Raw genomic sequence first — 22,581 nt, 5'->3', positions numbered from 1 at the left:
AGGAACAGATATGGCCCCTTGGTTCTCTCCATACCGGACTGCCCTTAACCAAAACAAAACATCCTATGGCGTACTGCATTAGAATCGAACAGCCTACGTGATATGCAACTTTTCAGGAATGTTAGAAACCAATATACGCAGGCAGTTTGAAAAGCCAAGGCTAGCTTTTTCAAGCACAAACTCAACAAAGTCCATGGAGAATAAGAACACCTCCTCCCAGCTGCCCACTTCACTTAGGATAGGAAACTCTGTCACCACCGATAAATCCACTATAATTGAGAAGTTCAATAAGCATTTTCTACGGCTGGCGATGCTTTCCAACCTGGCTACCCCTACCCCGAACAACAGTACTGCACCCCCCACAGCAACTCGCCCAAGCCTTCCCCATTTCTCCTGCCATTGATAAGAGACATTACTGTGCAGCCATATTCATCGACCTGGCCAAGGCTTTCGACTCTGTCAATCACCACATCCTCATCGGCAGACTTGATAGCCTTGGTTTCTCAAATTATTTCCTCACCTGGTTCACCAACTACTTCTCTGATAGAGTTCAGTGTGTCAAAACGGAAGCCTGTTGTCCGGGCCTCTGGCCATCTTTATGGGGGTGCCACAGGGTTCAATTCTTGGGCCGACTCTCTTCTCTGTAAACATCAAGATGTCGCTCTTGCTGCTGGTGAGTCTCTGATCCACCTCCATGCAGACGACACCATTCTGTATACTTCTGGCCCTTCTTTGGATACTATGTTAAAACCTGTTGTGACTAGGGGGCAGTATTTTCATTTTTGGAAAAAAAACGTACCCAAAGTAAACGGGATATTTTGTCAGGACAGATGCTAGAATATGCATAGAATTGACAGCTTAGGATAGAAAACACTCTAATGTTTCCAAAACTGTAAAAAATATGGTCTGTGAGAATAACAGAACTGATATTGCAGGCGAAAGCCTGAGACAAATACAATCTGGAAGTGCCTCATGTTTTGAAAGCTCTGCGCTCCAACTATTGCGTTCCCTATTGAGCAGTGAATGGGCTATCAACCAGATTACTTTTTCTACGTATTCCCCAAGGTGTCTACAGCATTGTGACGTAGTTTTATGCATTTATGTTGAAGAATACCAGTAAGCGGCTACATTGTGTAAGTGGTCACCTGATGGCTCTCAGAGTGATTCTCACGTAAAATACAGAGGTAGACATTTTTCCAATCGGTCCTACTGAAAACCCAATTGTCCCGGTGGATATATTATCAAATAGATTTTGGAAAAACACCTTGAGGATTGATTATAAACAACATTTGCCATGTTTCTGTCGATATTATGGAGCTAATTTGGAATATTTTTTGCCGTTGTCGTGACCAAAAGTTCCGGTCGATTTCTCAGCCAAACGTGAATAACAAATGGAGCTATTTCGCCTACAAAAACAATAGTTTTGGAAAAAAGGAACATTGGCTATCTAACTGGGAGTCTCGTGAGTGAAAACATCCCGAAGCTCATCAAAGGTAAACAATTTATTTTGATTGCTTTTCTGATTTTCGTGACCAAGTTACCTGCTGCTAGCTGGACATAATGCTATGCTAGGCTATCGATAAACTTACACACAAATGCTTGTCTTGCTTTGTCTGTAAAGTATAGTTTGAAAATCTGAGATGACAGGGTGATTAACAAAAGGCTAAGCTGTGTCTCAATATATTTCACTTGTGATTTTCATGAATAGGAATATTTTCTGGTAATATTTATGTCCGTTGCGTTATGCTAATTAGTGTCAGTCGATGATTACGCTCAAGGATCCGGGATGGGGAGTATCAAGAGTTAACAACACTCCAAATGAGCTTCAATGCCATACAGCTGTCCTTCCGTGGCCTCCAACTGCTCTTAAATACAAGTAAAACTAAATGCATGCTTTTCAATGGATCACTTTTCAATGGATCACTGCCTGCACCTACCCGCCCGTCCAGCATCACTACTCTGGACGGTTCTGAATTAGAATATGTGGACAACTACAAATACCTAGGTAGCTGGTTAGACTGTAAACTCTCCTTCCAGACTCACATCAAACATCTCCAATCCAAAGTTAAATCTAGAATTGTCTTCCTACTTCGCAACAAAGCATCCTTCACTCATGCTACCAAACATACCCTCGTAAAACTGACCATCCTACTGATCCTCGACTTCGGCAATGTCATATACAAAATAGCCTCCAATACCATACTCAATAAATTGGATGCAGTCTATCACAGTGCCATCACCAAAGCCCCATATATCACAGTGCTTTTGTCACCAAAGCCCTGCGACCTGTACGCTCTCGCTTCATACTCGTCGCCAAACCCACTGGCTCCGGGTCATCTTCAAGACCCTGGAAACACTTATCTCCCTCACTAGCTTTAAGCACCAGCTGTTAGAGCAGCTCACAGATTACCGCACCTGTACATAGCCAATCTATAATTTAGCCCAAACAACTACCCCTTCCCCTACTGTATTTATTTATTTATTTAGCTAATTTTCACCCCATTATCTCTATTTCTACTTTGCACATTATTCCACTGCAAATCTACCATTCCAGTGTTTTACTTCCTATATTGTATTTACTTCACCACCATGGCCTTTCTTTTGCCTTTACCTCCCTTATCTCACCTCATTTTCTCACATTGTATATAGACTTATTTTTTCTATTGTATTATTGACTGTATGTTTGTTTTACTCCATGTGTAAATCTGTGATGTTGTATGTGTCGAACTGCTTTGCTTTATCTTGGCCAGGTCGCAATTGTAAATGAGAACTTGTTCTCAACTTGCCTACCTGGTTAAGTAAAGGTGAAATAAAACCTTCAGGAGACGCCTCACCGTGTATGGCGGTTGGCCGTCAATGAGACGGAGGAGAGGCGTGGGCCTGGAAACAGGAGACAAAGGACTGTGAGACATGGGTTTGTTTCTAGACACATGAAAGTTGAGATGTATACAGAGGGTATAGGGCAACAGAAGATTAACAGCAAATGGGCTACTGACCTTGGAGATGGGGGAAGAGCTGATTAACCGGGGGGTAGATTTGCGGGACTCCACCCGGAGGGTCAGATCGAGACGATACCGGGGAGCTGGGGTCCTGGTGGTGGTCCTTGCAGGAAAATGTCGAACAGAGCTTCCGGGTTCCAGGCACTCTCAGCTGACAACGTGTGGAAATCCACCGCATAATCTGACACACTGCGGGAGTCTTGCCGATGGTGGAGTAACTTCCGGGCAGCCTCTGGAGCATTGAAAAGTTTCTTTACATCTGCCACAAACTTCTCCAGACTGAAGTATACTACCATAGTTGAGACGAGAGCCCTGCCGGACATCAGCGTGAAGAGGTCCACTATCTTAGAGTGGTCAGAGGGGAAGAAGGAGGGCTACAGCTCGATGACGAGGGAACACTGAGTGAGAAGCGTCTGACAGGTGTTCCCGGGGGAGGTAAGTGGGGTTCCCTGGAAACCAGTTGCTAACAGCCGGGTTACTGATCGGCTGCCTAACAGACAACCCGCAGAATAGCTCCAGCAATGTGTTCAATGCTTGGTCATGGCGTTCGGACAAGGTCTGGAACCCTTCCATAAGACCATGAACAACTCGATCCTTCAAATGGTGGCTCCTTGGGAGGAGATGGCATTGCAGAGCTGGTCCAAATCTGCTGGGTCAGTCATGGTACTATCACGTTTTAGGGAACACCCAGATGCAGACAATATTAAAGTAACATTTATTACTAGAAAAATGTTTATTACTAGAACTGGGGGCAGGCAAAACGACAGGTCAAGGGTAGGCAGAGGTCAGTAATCCAGATCAAACGTCCAAAAGGTACAGAACAGCAGGCAGCCTCAGTGTCAAATTCTCTGTCCTCTTCGAGCTCATATTAGTGTAATTTACCTCATTGTGATGATGAAATTGTCACGACTTCCGCCGAAGTCGGCCCTTTTCCTTGTTCGGTTGGTGTTCGGCGGTCGACGTCACTGGCTTTCTAGTCACCCACCATCGTCCATGTTTCAGTTTCGTTTTGTTTTGTCTGTATTACACACACATCTGGTTTCAACGACATATCACGTTCCTTATTTAACCCTCTGGCATACATTCCTGTTCTGTCCGTAATTGTTTATGTCGTTAGTGGTTGTGTTATGTGCTAGTGTTTTTGTATGTACCTATTTGGAATTTTGCTTGATATTTTGAGTAAACTCCATTATGTTACTGAATACCTGTGTCCTGCGCCTGACTCTGCTATAACTCTGCACCCAATCGCTGACAGAAATATCGAATTGTCTGGGCGACAAAACAAACCCAGGCAAGACATAATGTAAACAAACCTAGCCAAGACGTTATAACATGCTCTTTCTGAGAGTTCTAATTGTGTGACTGTCAGTGACTGACATAATAAGTGAAAAACTGCTGATGCATAACTCAATTTCGAAATTGCACCTTGTGTATTCTACTATTCTAACATGCTGACTAGACCGGAAACGTGTGTGCATCTGCGTGCACCATCGCGCATGTTGATTTTGTCCATCCACACCAGACTCGATCAGGACACGCAGGTTAAAATATCAAAATGAACTCGCCATTTAGCTGGCTAGCTTGCTGTTTCTAGCTAATTTGTCCTGGGATATAAATATTGTAGTGGAGCGGGTTGAGAGTTTCAAGTTCCTTGGTGTCCACATCCCCAACAAATGATCATGGTCCAAACACAGCAAGACAGTCGTGAAGAGGGCACGACAACACCTTTCCCCCCTGAAAAGATCAAAATTAACTTGCCATTTAGCTAGCTAGCTTGCTGTTGCTATTCCTGGGATATAAACATTGGGTTGTTATCCCCCGTCTGTCCTGAGCTGCCAGAGTCTCCCGTCTGTCCTTAGCTGCCAGAGTCGCCCGTCTGTCCTGAGCTGCCAGAATCGCCGTCCGTCAGGAGCTGCCAGAGCCGACCGTCAGTCAGGAGCTGCCAGAGCCACCCATCAGTCAGGAGCTGCCAGAGACGCCGCCAGTCAGGAGCTGCCAGAGCCGCCGGTTAGTCAGGAGCTGCCAGAGCCGCCGGTCAGTCAGGAGCAGACAGAGCCGCCTGTCAGTCAGGAGCAGCCAGAGCCGTCCGTTACTCCGGCGCTGCCGGAATCGCCCTTCACTCTGGAGCTGCCGGAACTTTCTGACCTTAGTTCTTTTGTTATGTCTTTGTTTTAGTATGGTCAGGGCATGAGTTGGGTGGGTTGTCTATGTTCCTTTTTCTATGTGGGGTTTTTGTGTTTGGCCTGGTATGGTCCTCAATCAGATGCAGGTGTCGTTAGTTGTCTCTGATTGAGAATCATACTAAGGTAGCCTTTTCTCACCTGTGTGGTGTGGGTGATTATTTTCTGTTCAGTGTTTTTTCAGCACCATACAGGACTGTTCGTTTGTCGTTTTATTTTTTTGTTTCTGTTTTCAATTACTTTATTAAAGAATATGGACACTTACCACTCTGCGCATTGGTCCTCCTCTTCTTCCACCTACGACGAACGTTACACACTTCTCCCTGGGAGAACTGCAAACTTTCCTTTAGGTCCTGGACCTATCTGGTCAGATTGTCCTTTGTTTTGTTAGTTGTAACAAATAATTGAAATGTTTGAAGGTGTGTGACAAGAAGAGGAAAACACATTTTCAGATCATAGTCATTTTAGATTTTAATCTGCCTTTTTCAAGAAGGCAGCCCACATCCATTACAGAATATGTATAGAATACAGAACACAGAACACAGACAACATTACAAAATACTATATTATATACAGTGACAGTCAACTCCAGATAAGTGACAAATTCACAAACAGTCTACCCACTAAACCAAGAGATGATTTGGAAAGCCAATAGACATGCTTTGGACAAATGACACATCACCAGTCATTCTGACAGTGTTTACTAAACGGGCTGATGAAGATGTAAAATGGCTTTCTCTGAGATTTGTTTCTGACACTGTAATGGAACTCTGCTTAAAAAGCATCAAAACCTGGGATTTGTACAGATTGTAATGTGTGACATACATGTGCTACAGGTCTCGGATCACCTGTGAATCAGGTGAGGGGGAGAACAGAGGGAACAGGGAGGCCAGAAGGGGAGGAAATAGGAGAAGAAAGCTGGGGAGAATAGCTAAATCCATACAGGGGAGTGGGGGAATGGACGACAATATTAGAGGAGAGGAGAGGAGAGGAGAGGAGAGGAGAGGAGAGGAGAGGAGAGGAGAGGAGAGGAGAGGAGAGGAGAGGAGAGGAGAGGAGAGGAGAGGAGAGGAGAGGAGAGGAGAGGAGAGGAGGGGGTGAAAAAAGAGTAACTAGGGTAGGAGAGCATAATGAGCAGGAGAAAAAAAGAGTATGAATAAGGAAAGAGAGTGAGAGGAGAGGACAAAAAAGAGAGTAAAGAAGGAGAATAAAGGAGAAAAGGAGATGGGAGTAGGAGTGGGTCAGCCAGCTATGGCCAGCAGTAGTAATTGTATCGCTCTCTCTCTGTTTCTCTCCCTTTCTCTCTACCCCTTCCCCACACTCTCTCTCCTCTCTTCCTCTCTACCCCCACTCTCTCTACTCCTTTTCTCTCTCTCTGTCTCCCATTTTCTGTCTCTCTCCCGCTTCTCCCCCTCTCTCCCTCCCACCCTCTGTCTTTCCAGCCACCATTTATCATCACCAGCAAAGAAAAACAGAAGAGTCTGTTGTCTCTGAGCCAGAGCAAACAGTGATATCCAACCTCCCCCAACACTTTCTCCCTCCTCTCTCCACGGTTCCTCTGGCTCCAGTCCATATTCAAACATACATACAGTACACACATACACACACACCTGACACACACCAGCAGGTCACAGGAAAACACAGGGATATTCAATCAGGGTACGGATCCATTGGTCCCAGACTGGTGTAGACACAGCGAAACCTATTATAACATGAGGCTATTCATTTGGCAAATCTGATCATAATTCTATACTCCTGATTCCTGCTTACAAGCAAAAACGAAAGCAGAAAGAAGCAGTGACTTGCTCAATACGGAAGTGGTCAGATGACGTGGATGCTATACTACAGAACTGTTTTGCGATCACAGACTGGAATATGTTCCGTGATTCGTCGAATGGCATTGAGGAGTATACCACCTCAGTCACCGGCTTCATCATTAGGTGCATCAACAACGTGTTCCCCCACAGTGACTGTACGAACATATCCCAACCAGAAGCCATGGATTACAGGTAACATCCGCACTGAGCTAAAGGCTAGAGCTGCCGCTTTCAAGGAGCGGGAAACTATTCTGGATGGTTATAAGAAATCCTGCTATGCCCTCAGATGAACCGTCAAACAGGCAAAGCATCAATACAGGACTAAGATTGAATCCTACTACACCGGCTCTGACGCTTGTTGGATGTGGCAGGGCTTGCAAACTATTACCAACTACAAAGGTAAACCCAGCCGTGAGCTGCCCGGTGCCTCGAGCCTACCAGACAAACTAAATGCCTTTCATGCTCGCTTCGGGGCAAGCAACACTGAAGCATGCATGAGAGCACCAGCTGTTCTGGACAACTGTGTGATTACCCTCTCCGTAGCCGATGTGAGCAAGACCTTTGAACAGGTCAGCTTGCACAAGGCATCGGGGCCAGCCGGCTTACCAGGACATGTACTCAGAGCATGCACAGACCAACTGGAAAGTGTCTTCCCTGACATTTTCAACCTCTCCCTGTCCGAGTCTGTAATACCTAAATGTTTCAAGCAGACCACAATAGTCCCTGTGCCCAAGAAAGCGAAGGTAACCTGCGTAAATGACTACCGTCCTGTAGCACTCACGTCAGTAGCTTACATCAACACCATCATCCTGGAAACACTAGACCCACACCAATTCGCAAACGCCCCAACAGTACCACAGATAATGCAATCTTAATCACACTCCGCACTGTCCTTTCCCAGCTGGACAAAAGGAACACATATGTAAGAATGTTGTTCATTGACTACAGATCAGCATTCGACACCATACAGCCCACAAATCTCATCACTAAGCTAAGGACCCTGGGACTAAACACCTCCCTCTGCAACTGGATCCTGGACTTCCTGACAGGATACCCCCAGATGGTAAGGGTAGGCAACAACACATCTGCCACACGGATCCTCAACACAGGGACACTCAGGGGTGCGTGCTTAGTCCCCTCCTGTACTCCCTGGCCAAGTATGACTCCAACACCATCATTAAGTTTGTTGACGACACAATAGTGGTTGGCCTGATCATTGAAAACGATGAGACAACCTATAGAGAAGAGGTTAGAGACCTGGCAGAGTGGTGCCAAGGACAACAGCCTCTCCCTCAACGAGAGCAATACAAAGGAGCTGATCGTGGACTACAGGAAAATGCGAGCCGAACATGCCCCCATTCACATCGATGGGGCTGTAGTGGAGCGGCTCGAGAGTTTCAAGTTCCTTGGTGTCCACATCACCAACAAACTGTCATGGTCCAAACACGCCAAGACAGTCGTGAAGAGGGCACGACAACACAAAAACACACCAGATCCTCATAAAGTTCTACAGCTTCACCATTGAGAGCATCCTGACCAGTTCCATCACCGCCTGGTATGGTAACTGCTCGGCATCTGAACATAAGGCACAACAGAGTACAGCCCAGTACATCACTGGGGCCAAGCTTCCTACCATCCAAGACCTACATACTAGGCGGTGTCAGAGGAAGGCCCAAAAAATGGTCAAAGTCTCCAGTCACCCTAGTCATAGACTGTTCTCTCTTTGTTCTCTCTTTTTACTTAATTTTTTACTTCAGTTTATTTAGTAAATATTTTAACTATTTTATGAACTGCATTGTTGGTTAAGAGCTCGTAAGTAAGGATTTCATGTAAGGTCTACACCTGTTGTATTCGGCGCATGTGTCAGATATATGTGTATAGGTGGCAGGGAAGTCAGGCGCAGGAGAGTCAAACGGAGTGTAAAATGGAGTCTTTTAATAAATGTCCAAGTAACATGCTCCATAACACTAAATAGAAAAATGATTATAAACAAACATGGGTACGAAGACCCGTCGCGCACCTATACAAACAACACTACACTGACAATAAACAATCTCTGACAAAGACATGAGGGGAAACAGAGGGTTAAATACACAACAGGTAATGAATGGGATTGAAAACAGGTGTGTGGGAAGACAAGACAAAACCAATGGAAAATGAAAATGGATCAATGATGGCTAGAAGACCGGTGACGTCGAACACCGCCCGAACAAGGAGAGGCAACGACTTCGGCAGAAGTCGTGACAGCATGTGACAAATAAAATTGTATTTGATTTGATTTGACTGTGTTTGTGTAAGTGTGTGTCTCTCTCACTCTGTTCTTCATGTGTGTTTACTTGAATGTTCTTCATTCAGTTCCTTGCATGTCTTTGTCTTGAGACTGACGTTGTGTGCACTTAACTGACTTGCTGACAAAGAGCAAGCATAAATAACATATCTAAATTAGAATTGCACTGCATTTAGTAACATTATGTGTTCTCAAATACAGTTTTATCGACGCCATGAAAATAGACCAAGCTGTTGTTTTGAGAACATTTCACAAACTTTTTGGAAACGTTCACGGAACCCTCTGAAAACCCCAGAATTGCTGGGTTGGTAATGGTGGTGGGCCAGCTAAGAACCCTTTAGGGAGCAGGTAACTCAGCCACGCCTCGGGGCCCCATGCTGACAATGCTCATTTAACGTTCACAGGTCATTAATGACATGTAATAAAGGACATGTAAACACATCTGTTCACACTGTGTTACAAGACAATAAAGGGTTAAACTATGGCCATAAAACACCAGGCTCTCAGGTGCAGTAAAGGTTCGCTATTATCAGACCATTGACCGTCACAACACAATCAGAGCCCAGTAGTAAGAGCCACAGGAGTCTGGAATTAACCATCTGAAATCTGCATGTAAATATATGGTCCTGCACAAAGCCAGCTATCTGGGTGGAGCTCCTTTTCAAACGCCCCGCATGGGCTCACAAAGCATTAGAGTTATTTCCCCCTGTGAGTCTGAAGTCTTAGTTTGGCAATGCATTTTTCCATCACACTTGCACACACAAACACTTATACACACAGTCATCGTCCACCAGAGGCTCCTCAATGTAGAGATTAGCAGTATACTGAGCCTCAGAAACGGACCTCAAAAGTTTTCCTGTCCAGAGAATTTAACACTGAGCAATATGTTTTTGTTATTGACGACCCCCTTTATCGGAATAAATCATGAACCATATCACCTAAACTGTGATACTGTATTTTGATACTGTTAAATTGTAATGTTGTAATATGTAAATATGCAAATGCGTAAGTGGTGGCCTTACTAAAAAGGTGGGTGTCAAACCAAAAGAGCAGGTCAGATTGGAATGTTCATAGGGACTGAGTGCCACGTGTCCTCATCTTGTTAACCAGACCAGAGAATACCCAGAACAGATGGGCAGGGTGGCAGGATGTAGGCCCGGAAAGAAGGGAGGTGAGAATGGGATCATGAGGCCTGATTAAAACAACCTCGAGGATGCAATGACAGAAGTGGTGAAACTGCCCCTCGACACCCATTTACATTATGTTGTGTCTGTTTGCATTGCACGCAGGCACACATAAATACATGTGCGTGAACAATACCACCGGCAACATATGACACACACACACACACACACACACACACACACACACACACACACACACACACACACACACACACACACACACACACACACACACACACACACACACACACACACACACACACACACACACACACACACACACACACACACACACACACACACACACACACACACACATTTACATGCCCATAAGCGAATGCACACACACACAAACTCACAAACACACTCACACTCTACAACCGATTCAATAGACCTAAGGACTGAGAAATCCATCTTGAAAATCATAAAAGTGAAAAAGCTACATTACATAAAACGCTACAGGCATTTCTGGCACGCTCCTCTTTTTCCATGGCAGGTACATGAATAATTGAAAAATCAGAAGCTGGCAACATCTCAAGGCTGAAGCAGCAGCACACGTGTTTCTAATACAGCTCACATGTATAGAGAGAAAAGACAAAGAGAGAGGGAGAGGAGGACAAGGACTGATGAAAAAGCAATGGAGCTTTTTTGATGCCCTATATTACATAGTCAGTATGCACCTCTGCAGGTACTTCAACTTGCACTTCAATGCATGGCAGTCTCACCAGCCTTGTGCAAACTTGGTAATGCAAAGCTGCTCAACCATTCTCTCTCTTTTCCTCTCTCCATGAGAATGAGAGATCTGGGGCAGTGAGGAGAGAGCCAAAAACAGAGAGCAGAGACCTGACCCAACTTGCTTTCATTCAGCCTCCCAGAGTTGTTTTTGCCAAAACGCCAGAGGGGTGTGGGGGTGAGGTAGAGAGAGAGAGAGAGAGAAGGGTGTAGTGTAGATAGGAGGGTGGGGGGTTGTTAGTGGAGGATGTGAGTGCAGGGGGCGGGTGGACGAACAATAGACATTTGTTCGGCAACATATTACTTTACAGCGGTTTGTGAAAATGAGAGCAGTAGAGGTGCACTTTCTGCAAGGCTGCCCCTCTCTCTCTCTCCTCCTGATGAAAAAGTGCTGAAAGCAAGAGTGATAGTGAGAGAGAGAGAGAGATAGAGAGGGGGGAGTAGGGTCCTTGACTGAGAGATATGCCACTTTACAGCACTGTTTACAAACCCTGACAGAAATTGTGAAGGTTGTGCCAACTTGGATGAATAGCACGACTGTGTGGGTGTGTCAGTCCTGGGGGTATACTTTAGCAGGTGTGCCATGCAGTGAGAGACTCTACACGCTGACTGTTGCAGATATTTCTGTGTATGATAATTGACTATACAGGTGGGACTGTGCAGGTCTTTCCATGAAGGATTAAAGGGATACTTCATAATGTTGGCAATGAGGCCCGTTATCTACTTCCTCCGTCAGATTAACTCGTGGATACCATTTGTACGTCTCTGCGTGCAGTTTGAAGGAAGTTGCTAACTAGTTACCACAATTTCTAACTAGCATTAGCACAATGACTGGAAGTCCATGGTAACTGCTAACATGCTAACTTTAGTTTCCATTAGTTACATTAGTTACCATTAGCTCGCAAAACTAACTCTAACTTCCTTCATATTGGATGCAGAAACACAAATGGTATCCAAGCGTTAATCTGACACTGGAAGTAGATACATGGCTTCATTGCCAAAATCCCAAAGTATCCCTTTAACTGTGCTTGCATTACTGTGAAGGCTTGTGAAAGTTTGATTTATTAATGTGTAGTTCCACAAAAAGCTATCACGTTTCAAAGTTGTACTTCCTATGTAACACTTTGTGATTCGTGGTTGTGAATGTAATTCACACAATGCCCCTTCTGAATTATTGTGGATATTAATAATGAATATGTACATGTATAAATGTTTCAGAGGAAGCATGTAAATGCATGATGGTTTTCAGAGAATACACAAATGTGGATCATTTTTGGATCATACATGTAAGAGGCCTTGCTCAAGCAGCCATATTTTAGCATTGTGAAGAACTGTCTTTGAAGGGCATTGCAAATGAACTACATATTCATGGCTCATGGAAACACTTTTAAAATCATACATTAAAATCCACACAATGTTTATTTTTTGTCCCATATTTTATTTTGTGTCCATTTCTTTGTCGTGTCCATTTCTCTCTATTGGTCAATAGTAAGTGCCTCTTTTTCTGTATAGTAAAGTGACTCTACTAAAGTTCTACTGTGTTGTGGCCAATGATTGACCCTGCTCTCCAGCTGGGTCCAGAGCGGGCTCCCCAGACCCTCAGTGGTCCCTGGCACAGGAAGCGCTGCTCACTAGGGCTTGTCATGCCTGCTTTTTCTCCACATCTCTGGTTTCCTACCGCAAGCTCTGAACCTTTTCACCTGGATCATCGAAGCTAGCTAGCTGCTATCCGAGTGGCTATCCCCTGGCTAACATCTCTGTCCCGAAGCAAGCACCAGTGAGCCTGGAACTAGCCTATCTCCCGGCTAGTTGAAGAGGTCCATCAGCCACTCCTTGGTCTACAATACATATTTTGCCAATTGGCCTGGACCCCTTTTACTGCCGACACAGAGCCCCACCGATCCATCACGACTGGTCTGCCGACGTAATCCGCCCGAGGGGCTAGCCTGCTAGCCACGGCCCGCTAGCTGTCTATATCATATCGGAATGTTAGCTGAAGAGGACCATCAGCCAATTTCTTGGGCTACAATATTCTTCCTCTCCCAGAAACCTGCTCATTTTACTCTCTGTTCTGAACATAGACGACCAGCTCTTATAGCCTTTAGCCGTACCCTTATTATACTCCTCCTCTGTTCCTCTGGTGATGTAGAGGTGAATCCAGGCCCTGCAGCGCCTAGCTCCACTCCCAATCCTCAGACGCTCTCATTTGTTGACTTCTGTAAACGTAAAAGCCTTGGTATCATGCATGTTAACATTAGAAGCCTCCTCCCTAAGTTTGTTTTATTCACTGCTTTGGCACACTCTGCCAAAACGGATGTCCTAGCCGTGTCTGAAGTCTGGCTTAACCCACTATATATCCTACAATTTCCATACCTAACTATAACATTTTCCACCAAGATAGAACTGCCAAATGGGATGTAATTGCAATCTACTGCAGAGATAGCCTGCAGAGATGTGTCATACTATCCAGGTCTGTGCACCAACAATTCAAGCTTCTTCTTCTAAAAATCCCCCATTCCAGAAACAAGTCTCTCTCCGTTGCCACTAGTTATAGATCACCTTCTGCCCCCAGCTGTGCCTTGGACACCATATGTGAATTGATTGCCCCTCATCTATCTTCAGAGCTTGTACTGTTAGGTGACCTAAACTGGGACATGCTTAACACCCCGGATGTACTACAAACTAAGCTAGATGCCCTCAAGCTCACAGAAATGGTCAATGAACCTAACAGGTACAACCCCAAATCCGTAAACACGGGCACCCTCATAGATATAATCCTGACCAACCTGCCCTCTAAATACACCTCTGCTGTCTTCAACCAGGATCTCAGCAATCACCGCCTCATTGCCTCTGTCCATAAGGGGTCTGCGGTCAAACGACCACCCCTCATCACTGTCAAACGCTCCCTAAATCATTTCAGCAAGCAGGCCTTTCTAATTGACCTGGCCCAGATATTGACCTCATTCCGTTAGTAGAGGATGCTTGGTTATTTTTTTTAAGTGCTTTCCTCACCATCTTAAATAAGCATTCCCCATTTAAAAAAATGTAGAACCAGGAACAGATATAGCCCTTGGTTCACTCCAGACCCGACTGCCCTTGACCAGTACAAAAACATCCTGTGGCGTACTGCATTAGCATCGAATAGCCCCCGCGATATGCAACTTTTCAGAGAAGTTAGGAACCAATATACACAGGCAGTTAGGAAAGCAAAGGCTAGCTTTTTCAAACAGAAATTTGCCTCCTGTAGCACAAACTCTAAAAAGTTCTGGGACACTGTAAAGTCCATGGAGAATAAGAGCACCTCCTCCCAGCTGCCCACTGCACTGAGTCTAGGAAACATTGTCACCACCTATAAATCCATGATAATTGAGAATTTCAATAAGCATTTTTCTATGGCTGGCCATGCTTTCCACAGAAACTTGCCCAAACCTCCCCCATTTCTCCTTTACCCAAATCCAGGTAGCTGAAGTTCTAAACGAGTTGTGAAGATCTGGACCCATACAAATCAGATGGGCTAGACAATCTGAACCCTCTCTTTCCAAAATTATCTGCCCCAAATGTTGCCATCCCTATTACTAGAATGTTCAACCTCTCTTTTGTATTGTCTGAGATTCCCAATGATTGGAAAGTTGCCGCGGTCATCCCCCTCTTCAAAGGGGTAGACACTCTAGACCCAAACTGTTACAGACCTATATCTATCCTACCCTGCCTTTCTAAGGTCTTCGAAAGCCAAGTTGACAAACAGATCACCGACCATTTCAAATCCCACTGTACCTTCTCCGCTATGCAATCTGGTTTCCGAGTTGGTCGTGGGTGCACCTCAGCCACGCTCAAGGTCCTAAACGACATCATAACCGCCATGGACAAAAGACAATACTGTGCAGCCGCATTCATTGACCTGGCCAAGGCTTTCGACTCTGTCAATCACCACATTCTTATTGGCAGACTCAACAGCCTTGGTTTCTCAAATGACTACTTCTCAGACAGAGTTCAGTGTGTCAAATCGGAGGGCCTGTTGTCCGGACCTCTGGCAGTCTCTATGGGGTGCCACAGGGTTAAATTCATGGGCCGACTCTTTTCTCTGTATACTTCTATGATGTCGCTCTTGCTTCTGGTGATTTTTTGATCCACCTCTGCGCAGACAACACCATTCTGTATCCTTCTGGCCCTTCTTTGTAAACTGTGATAACCTGTTGCGACTCTAGGGGCAGTATTTATATTTTTGGAAAAAAAACATTCCCGTTTCAAACGGGAAATATTTTGTCAGGACAAGATGCTAGAATATGCATATAATTGACGGCTTTGGATAGAAAACACTCTAAAGTTTCCAAACCTGTAAAGATATTGTCTGTGAGTATAACAGAACTGATGTTGCAGGCGAAAGCCTGAGAAAAATCCAAACCTGGAAGTGCCCCAGGTTTTGAAAGTGTTGTGTTCCAATGAGTCCCTATTCAGCTGTGAATGTGCCATGAACGAGCTTACACTTTCTACGTATTCCCCAAGGTGCCTACAGCATTGTGACATAGTTTCACGCATTTCTGCTGAAGAATAGCCGTAAGCGGCCACATTGCGTAAGTGGTCACATGGTGGCTCCGAGAGAGATTCTCGCGTAAAATACAGAGGTAGCCATTACTCCAATCGGTCCTACTGAAAAACGAATTGTCCCGACGGATATATTATCAAATAGATATTAGAAAAACACCTTGAGGATTGATTCTAAACAACGTTTGCAATGTTTCTGTCGATATTATGGAGCTAATTTTGAATATTTGTTGCCGTTTTTGTGACTGCAATTTCCGGTCGATTTCTCAGCCAAACGTGAAGAACAAAAGGAGCTCTTTCGCCTACAAAAATAATATTTTGGGAAAATTTGAACTTTGGCTATCTACCTGGGACTCTCGTGAGTGAAAACATCCGAAGTTCATCAAAGGTAAACAATTTAATTTGATTGCTTTTCTGATATGTGACAAGGTTGCCTGCTGCTAGCAAGGCATAATGCTATGCTAGGCTATCGATAAACTTACACAAATGCTTGTCTAGCTTTGGCTGTAATGCATATTTTCAAAATCTGAGATGACAGGGTGATTAACAAAAGGCTAATCGCAGCAAAAGGTGGCGCTACAAAGTATTAACTTAAGGGGGCTGAATAATTTTCCACGCCCAATTTTTCCGTTTTTGATTTGTTAAAAAAGTTTGAAATATCCAATAAATGTCGTTCCACTTCATGATTGTGTCCCACTTGTTGTTGATTCTTCACAAAAAAATACAGTTTTATATCTATATGTTTGAAGCCTGAAATGTGGCAAAAAGGTCGCAAAGTTCAAGGGGGCCGAATACTTTCTGTATATTGTTATTTCTGAGTTTTGTGTCGCGCCTGGCTGGTTGAAATATGATTGTCATGTGTTTGTATGATGGGGTGCTGTCCTCTGTGGCTGGATTAACAAGAAGGTAAGCTTTATTTTGGTGCATTGCACTTGTGATTGTATGAAAGTTAAATATTTCTAATAATTTATTTTGAATTTCGCGCTCTGCAATTTCACCGGATGTTGTCAAAACGTTCTGCTAGCGGAACCCCTAGCCGTAAAAGATTGAATAAAGGTTCAATATAAAAAATACATTTAAAAAAGCCAAATAGTGTCCCCCTGTCAATAAGTGTCCCACTGCGACACAGTGGGATTCAATAAACTATTAGCAACTGGAAATTATTCAGACCACTTGACTTTCTTTTATTTTTTTTCACATTTTGTTACATTACAGCCTTATTCTAAAATAGATTAAATTGTTTTTTTCCCGCTCATCAATTTACACAAAATACCCCATAATGACAAAGCAAAAACAGGTTTTCAGACCATTTGTGACCCGATTCAGGAAACTAGGCAGATGTCGCAAGTCACGATTTCACATGAGAGCAGACTTCATTTAAAAAATATATGTTTTTATCTAAATTCATTTTTTGGCAGAAATTCCTTCTTGAACATGTGAAATTTCATGTGCCTTAATAACAAACTTGTATGCCATCTGTAAATACGAATAACATTGTTAAATTACGAGCCTTGTTGGTTAAGCCACAAAAAAATGGAGCATCCTTCCCACTAGCCATGATTGGCTGAGATAATGAGTGGTCTGGACATGCCGAGAGATGAATTCTTATCGGTCTGCCATATACTGAGCTTGCACCTCGGGACTTACAGGTACCCAACGTCATGGCTTTATTGCTCCAGACCACCGCAAGGGGGAGTTCATTATGCATTTGGGTCAAAAGGTTTTTATATAACCAATCATATCAGGTGGTTCCAATGACACATTTTGACGAGAGCCACCCATCCCTGTTGGCGTTCTTCAGCAAAGATGGCTGACAAAACATTACAGTGGAACCAGATGTAAGTTGTTATAACGTCATAACGAGTCAAGCAAAAAATGTACAATTGAGAGGAATGTTAGTTCATGTAGAGACAAACGTTTGTACATATTCTTTTGTCATAAAGTTTATTTACGAAAATCACTATTTAGCAAGTTATCTGACTAGCTAACATTAGCCAGCTAGCTAGTGTTAGGAGAATTCATTTGTAATTTGTGTTATTTGATGTTTTAGGGACCAGGCTGTCGTCTTGTGAAACATTGAATGTAAAGAATCTAGCTAGCTAAAGCATTTACTGCAAATTGAATGTACAATTGTGTAAGCTTGCCATGCAATGCAGCTGAAGTAACATAGCTAGCTGACTATTTACTTGCTTATTGTGTAGTGGAGGATAAAAATAACTGTATGCCTATGGATGTGTAGTTAGGTAGGGGTGGAAGGGTAGCCTAGTGGTTAGAGCGTTGGACTAGTAACTGAAAGGTTTCAAGTTCATATCCCCGAGCTGACAAGGTACAAATCTGTCATTTTGCTCCTGCCTGTTAAACCACTATTCCTAGGCCATCATTGAAAATAAGAATTTGTTCTTAACTGACTTGCCTAGTTAAATAAAGTACCCCTTTTGAACTAATATTCATACCAATCTATGAACCTCAGCTATCATAGTTGTTGAATCAACTTCAAGTCTGAATGGCATTAATGAAGCCTATGGATAGAGTAGAATATAATAACTTTATTGTGTCAAGGATGCAACTCCTATATACACATGTACTGTAGTTATTACCACGCATGATGAGATCCCCACATTGTAGCCTTTACATTGAATATATTCACTGATCATGTATACTTCCTTGGCAAATAAAGGTGCAGTTCAGGTATGAATCTTTGTGAGACATTCTTTTTCAGTCATATTCAATACCAGGTGTATCAAACTCCATTATTTGAACGATGCTCTGTCTGCGTGCATGTATTACAATTATACACTTCAACAGTGTTTAGCACTCCTGCTCCTGAGACATCAATGATTACACAGTGTAACTATGCAATACACTAGAAACATGTTTGATTTGTAATTCATATATACAGAAAAAAAAATATGCATATCTATCTCCCTTCATCTGAATTAATCTGAGGACACAGGATAGTATTTCAATGGGATACTTCATTTCAACCAGTGGAGAATGTGAAACGCTTTATTGAAGGAAGTTCATTATCCAGGTGTTATAAATACATAATGCATTCATTATAAATATTATAATTGTAATATTATACATACAAGTTCAATCTGTACTTCAATGCACATATGGTGTGCATTGCAAAACGAGGAAGAAAGACAAGGTGTCACACCCTGGCCATAGAGAGGTTTTTATGCTCTATTTTGGTTAGGCCAGGGTGTGACTAGGATGGGCATTCTAGTTTCTTTATTTCTATGTTGGTGTGGTTCCCAATCAGAGGCAGCTGTCTATTGTCTCTGATTGGGGATCATATATAAGTTGTCCTTTTTCGTTTGGGTTTTGTGGGTAGTTATTTTCGGTTTAGTGTCTGTACCTGACAGAACTGTTTTTTCTCTTTGTTATTTTGTTCGAGTGTTTTTTCATTAATAAAACATCATGAACATTTACCACGCTGCGTTTTGGTCTATGCATGCCGACGAGAGCCATTACACGAGGTGGAGAGAGAGATGTAGATGACAGGAAGGGAAAGAGGTAAGAACAGCGGCAGACAGCAGACACTGAATTACAGTGCTACCCTAATATTCTCTCAGTTCATCATAATTGAGGTGTCTCCTAACCAGCCTTGGGCCCCCAGTTGGCCTGAAAGTTATCTTAAGAGCGGGTGAGATGGTGATGACAGGACTGGCTTCCTCTCTCACATCAAAACATACCTGCAGACGAGTGACAAATGGATAGAAAGAGAGCATGATTAAACCCGGTTTGTTTTATTCTAACACAGCCAGTCATCTTAAATCAGGAGGTGAAATGCAAAACTGAACTTGGATCATTAACTCTGGGACTACTACATCTCTGTCTGTATTTCAATGTAAAGTATCTCTTTAATAATTCTTCTTGTTGATCCGACCAAGTGACCTCTCACCTATGATCATGCTGTGCCCTCTGTGTCAGCCAGTTGAGATGCGGGAGGGGTTCACCAAAACAGAAGATATAACCTAGAGGATTTAGGGAGAAGTTGCAAAGGGATGAAGTGAAGAAAAGAGACTGTTATTATGTGTGTGTGGTCTCACCTGGTGTCCACACTAACTGGCTACAGAGTACTTTATGCTGAAAAACAGACACATGAGGACAAACAATAGAAGATAATGTCAATAGAAGATACTGTATGTGATGCAGACACCTATCGGAGTGTACCTGACACCTATCGGACTGTACCTATAGACGGCTCTGTGTCTCACCACTTGGTTATTGCAAGGCTAACCCCCAGGGAAATCATGACTTGGCAGCAACAGATAGTCCAGTGAAAATGGCTGTGTTTATGTGGTGTAATCTGAAAATTAGCATCTGACATCTTAAGTTTTTTTAAATTAATGCATGTGAGACAGGTTCCATGTACAACAAGACAGGCAGAGATGGAGAAAAGGAACACAGAGCAGTTTAATTACCTCTGGTTATGGACACTTTTGCCAGCAATAAAGCTTCCATGGCCTGTTCCTCGGACAGTGAACATCTGGTATTGTCTACATTTTCGACCCCTTGGTCAGCTTACATTCTGAGAGTAAAGAAAACAGCATATTTTTTAGAGATATGAAAACAATAACTGAGATATGAAGGTTCAATCTAAAGCAGCAGAAGTCATTATTCGGATACGTCAATACAGCCCAGTGCTGCTTACCTGAGATGCCATCTTCGTAGGTGTCCGCTTTGACTTCCTTTGTGTCAGAAAAAAAGTTGCTTACAGAACAATTATTTTTGATTGAAAATAAAAAAGGTTTTGCTTTCAGCAAAAAGACACAAATGTACCTCCATAGCATATAACAATTTGCCTGTGAATAACCACACCTTCATACAAACGTGCTACTGTATGCAGAATTTTGGACGCACAACCGAAGATGCTGCCATATCCTGCCAGCACGCCCACAAGCGAGCCACTCTGGAGCAGAATGATGAGAGCTAATAGCTGAACAATAGACTATTCAACCTTTACTAAAGAATAGTCTAATAGCCGAGTTAGGTGTGAAAACTCCCCTCCTATCACAGAGCAGATTTGCCCTAATGACCAAGGGGTAGCTTGCTACTCAATGTAATAAAGTAATGACTTTTCAAACAAATTACCTTACACGTTATGTTGGCTGACAATTTGTTAGCTACGCTGTCCTTACAAACCACATAGCATATCATTACAGCAGTATGTACCGGTATGTTAGCTATCTACCGAGCGTTAGTAGTTATACATCAATCTTGCCAGTATATTAACTCTTGGCTCTCTAACTAGCCAATGTTTATTGACTTGATTATTCTCGTCATTCTTAGGTTAGCTAAATGGTGTAGTCGTTGTGCTTTCTCAATGAACATTCGGGTGCTTTTGTAAATTCACTCTGGCTATCTATAGGCTGGACAATAGAACGAGTCAAAATTCACGCAAGGCTGAAGAATGGCTCAAGAACGTTGGCTAAACTGGATCACTTGCGCGAGCAAATTAGCAAATTAATGGAATCGAACGTTCGCCGAGCCTGTTTTGACAGGAGTGATGCTTTTTTAAAATTTTTTTATGTATCTCTTTTTATTTTACCACTACAATCTGTTCGTCGGACGAAACTGGAAAAAGACAACTTGTGTTCTTATGTCTGCATTGTAATGGCTTTCGTCGTCGGATGAGGAAGAGTAGTCGGACCAAAGCGCAGCGTGGTAAGTGTTCATGTTTGTTTATTGAACTGAACACTAATACAAAATAACCTGAGAGTAAACGGAAACAGTCCCGTAAGGTGCAAACACTAAACAGAAAATAACTACCCACAAAACCCATGTGGGAAAAAGATACCTAAATATGGTTCCCAATCATAGACAACGATAGACAGCTGTCCTTGATTGAGAACCATACTCGGCCAAAACAAAGAAATAATACTGTCAGGATTTGGCCAGGGTTGTTCTGGTTTTTGGTCACTAGATGCCCCCATTGTGCCTTTTGACCTTTTGTTTTCCCTTGATCCCCATTATTATTTGCACCTGTGCCTCGTTTCCCCTGATTGTATTTAAACCCTTTGTTTTCCTCAGTTCTTTGCTCTGTGTTTGTATGTTAGCACCCAGCCCTAGTACTCTGTGAACTCTTGTTGATCCCGGTGGACTCTCTTGTGGAATTCTGTTTTTTGTTCTTGTTTGTTTGTTTTTGAGTATCTTTTGAGGCTTCTTGTGCTTTACCTTCCACCTTGTGGATTTACCTTTTTTGTCTTGGAGGATTACGTTTGTTCTTGTAGGATTCCTTTTGAGGTTGTGGAGTTACATGTTTTCCGAAGAACTTCACTTTTTACTTCATTAAATACACCGTCTCAAGTACTGCTGTGTCTGCCTCATCTCCTGGGTTCTGCCGACTATTTGTGGCTCAGTTGGTTAAGTGACTGTTTCTCACTCCGGAGACCCGGGTTTGTAACCGGGTCCTGACAAATACAAAATACAAAACATAGAAAAAGGATATAGAATGCCCACCCAAATCACACCCTGACCAAACGAAAATAGAGACATAAAAAGCTGTGTGACATGCATAATGAAAACGTTGGGAAAAAATGTAAACTTCTCTTTCTGGTCTAGCGATTGATAACAAACGAGCTCACTGCCCAAACGTACATAATTACAAAGAGGAGATTCTCCTGATTAAAATGGTGCCTGTGTAACAGTTTTGCCTCCGTCCCTCTCCTCGCCCCTGCCTGAACTCGAACCAAGGACCCTCTGCACACATAGATAACAGCCACCCTCGAAGCATTGTTGCATGCAGAGCAAGGGGAACAACTACATCAAGGTCTCAGAGCGAGTGATTGAAATGTGTGAGTGATTGAAATGCCGTTAGCGTCCACCACCCCG

General features: G+C 43.2%; 1 long non-coding RNA gene across 1 annotated transcript; it reads right to left on the bottom strand.

Moving 5' to 3' along the window:
• Positions 1-19,032: 19,032 nt before the first annotated feature.
• On the bottom strand, positions 19,033-20,617 carry LOC124012578. Its single transcript, XR_006834744.1, has 3 exons — positions 20,172-20,617; positions 19,649-19,721; positions 19,033-19,439 (listed from the first exon to the last, which is right to left on the bottom strand). It is a non-coding gene; the product is annotated as an uncharacterized LOC124012578 (long non-coding RNA).
• Between the last annotated feature and the right edge of the window lie 1,964 nt (positions 20,618-22,581).

Source organism: Oncorhynchus gorbuscha, linkage group LG01 (genome assembly GCF_021184085.1).
Source record: "Oncorhynchus gorbuscha isolate QuinsamMale2020 ecotype Even-year linkage group LG01, OgorEven_v1.0, whole genome shotgun sequence".
In the NCBI taxonomy this organism is placed as follows: domain Eukaryota; kingdom Metazoa; phylum Chordata; class Actinopteri; order Salmoniformes; family Salmonidae; genus Oncorhynchus; species Oncorhynchus gorbuscha.
The sequence above is the reverse complement of the archived record's forward strand: the minus strand, read 5'-3'. Positions and strand labels throughout refer to the sequence as shown.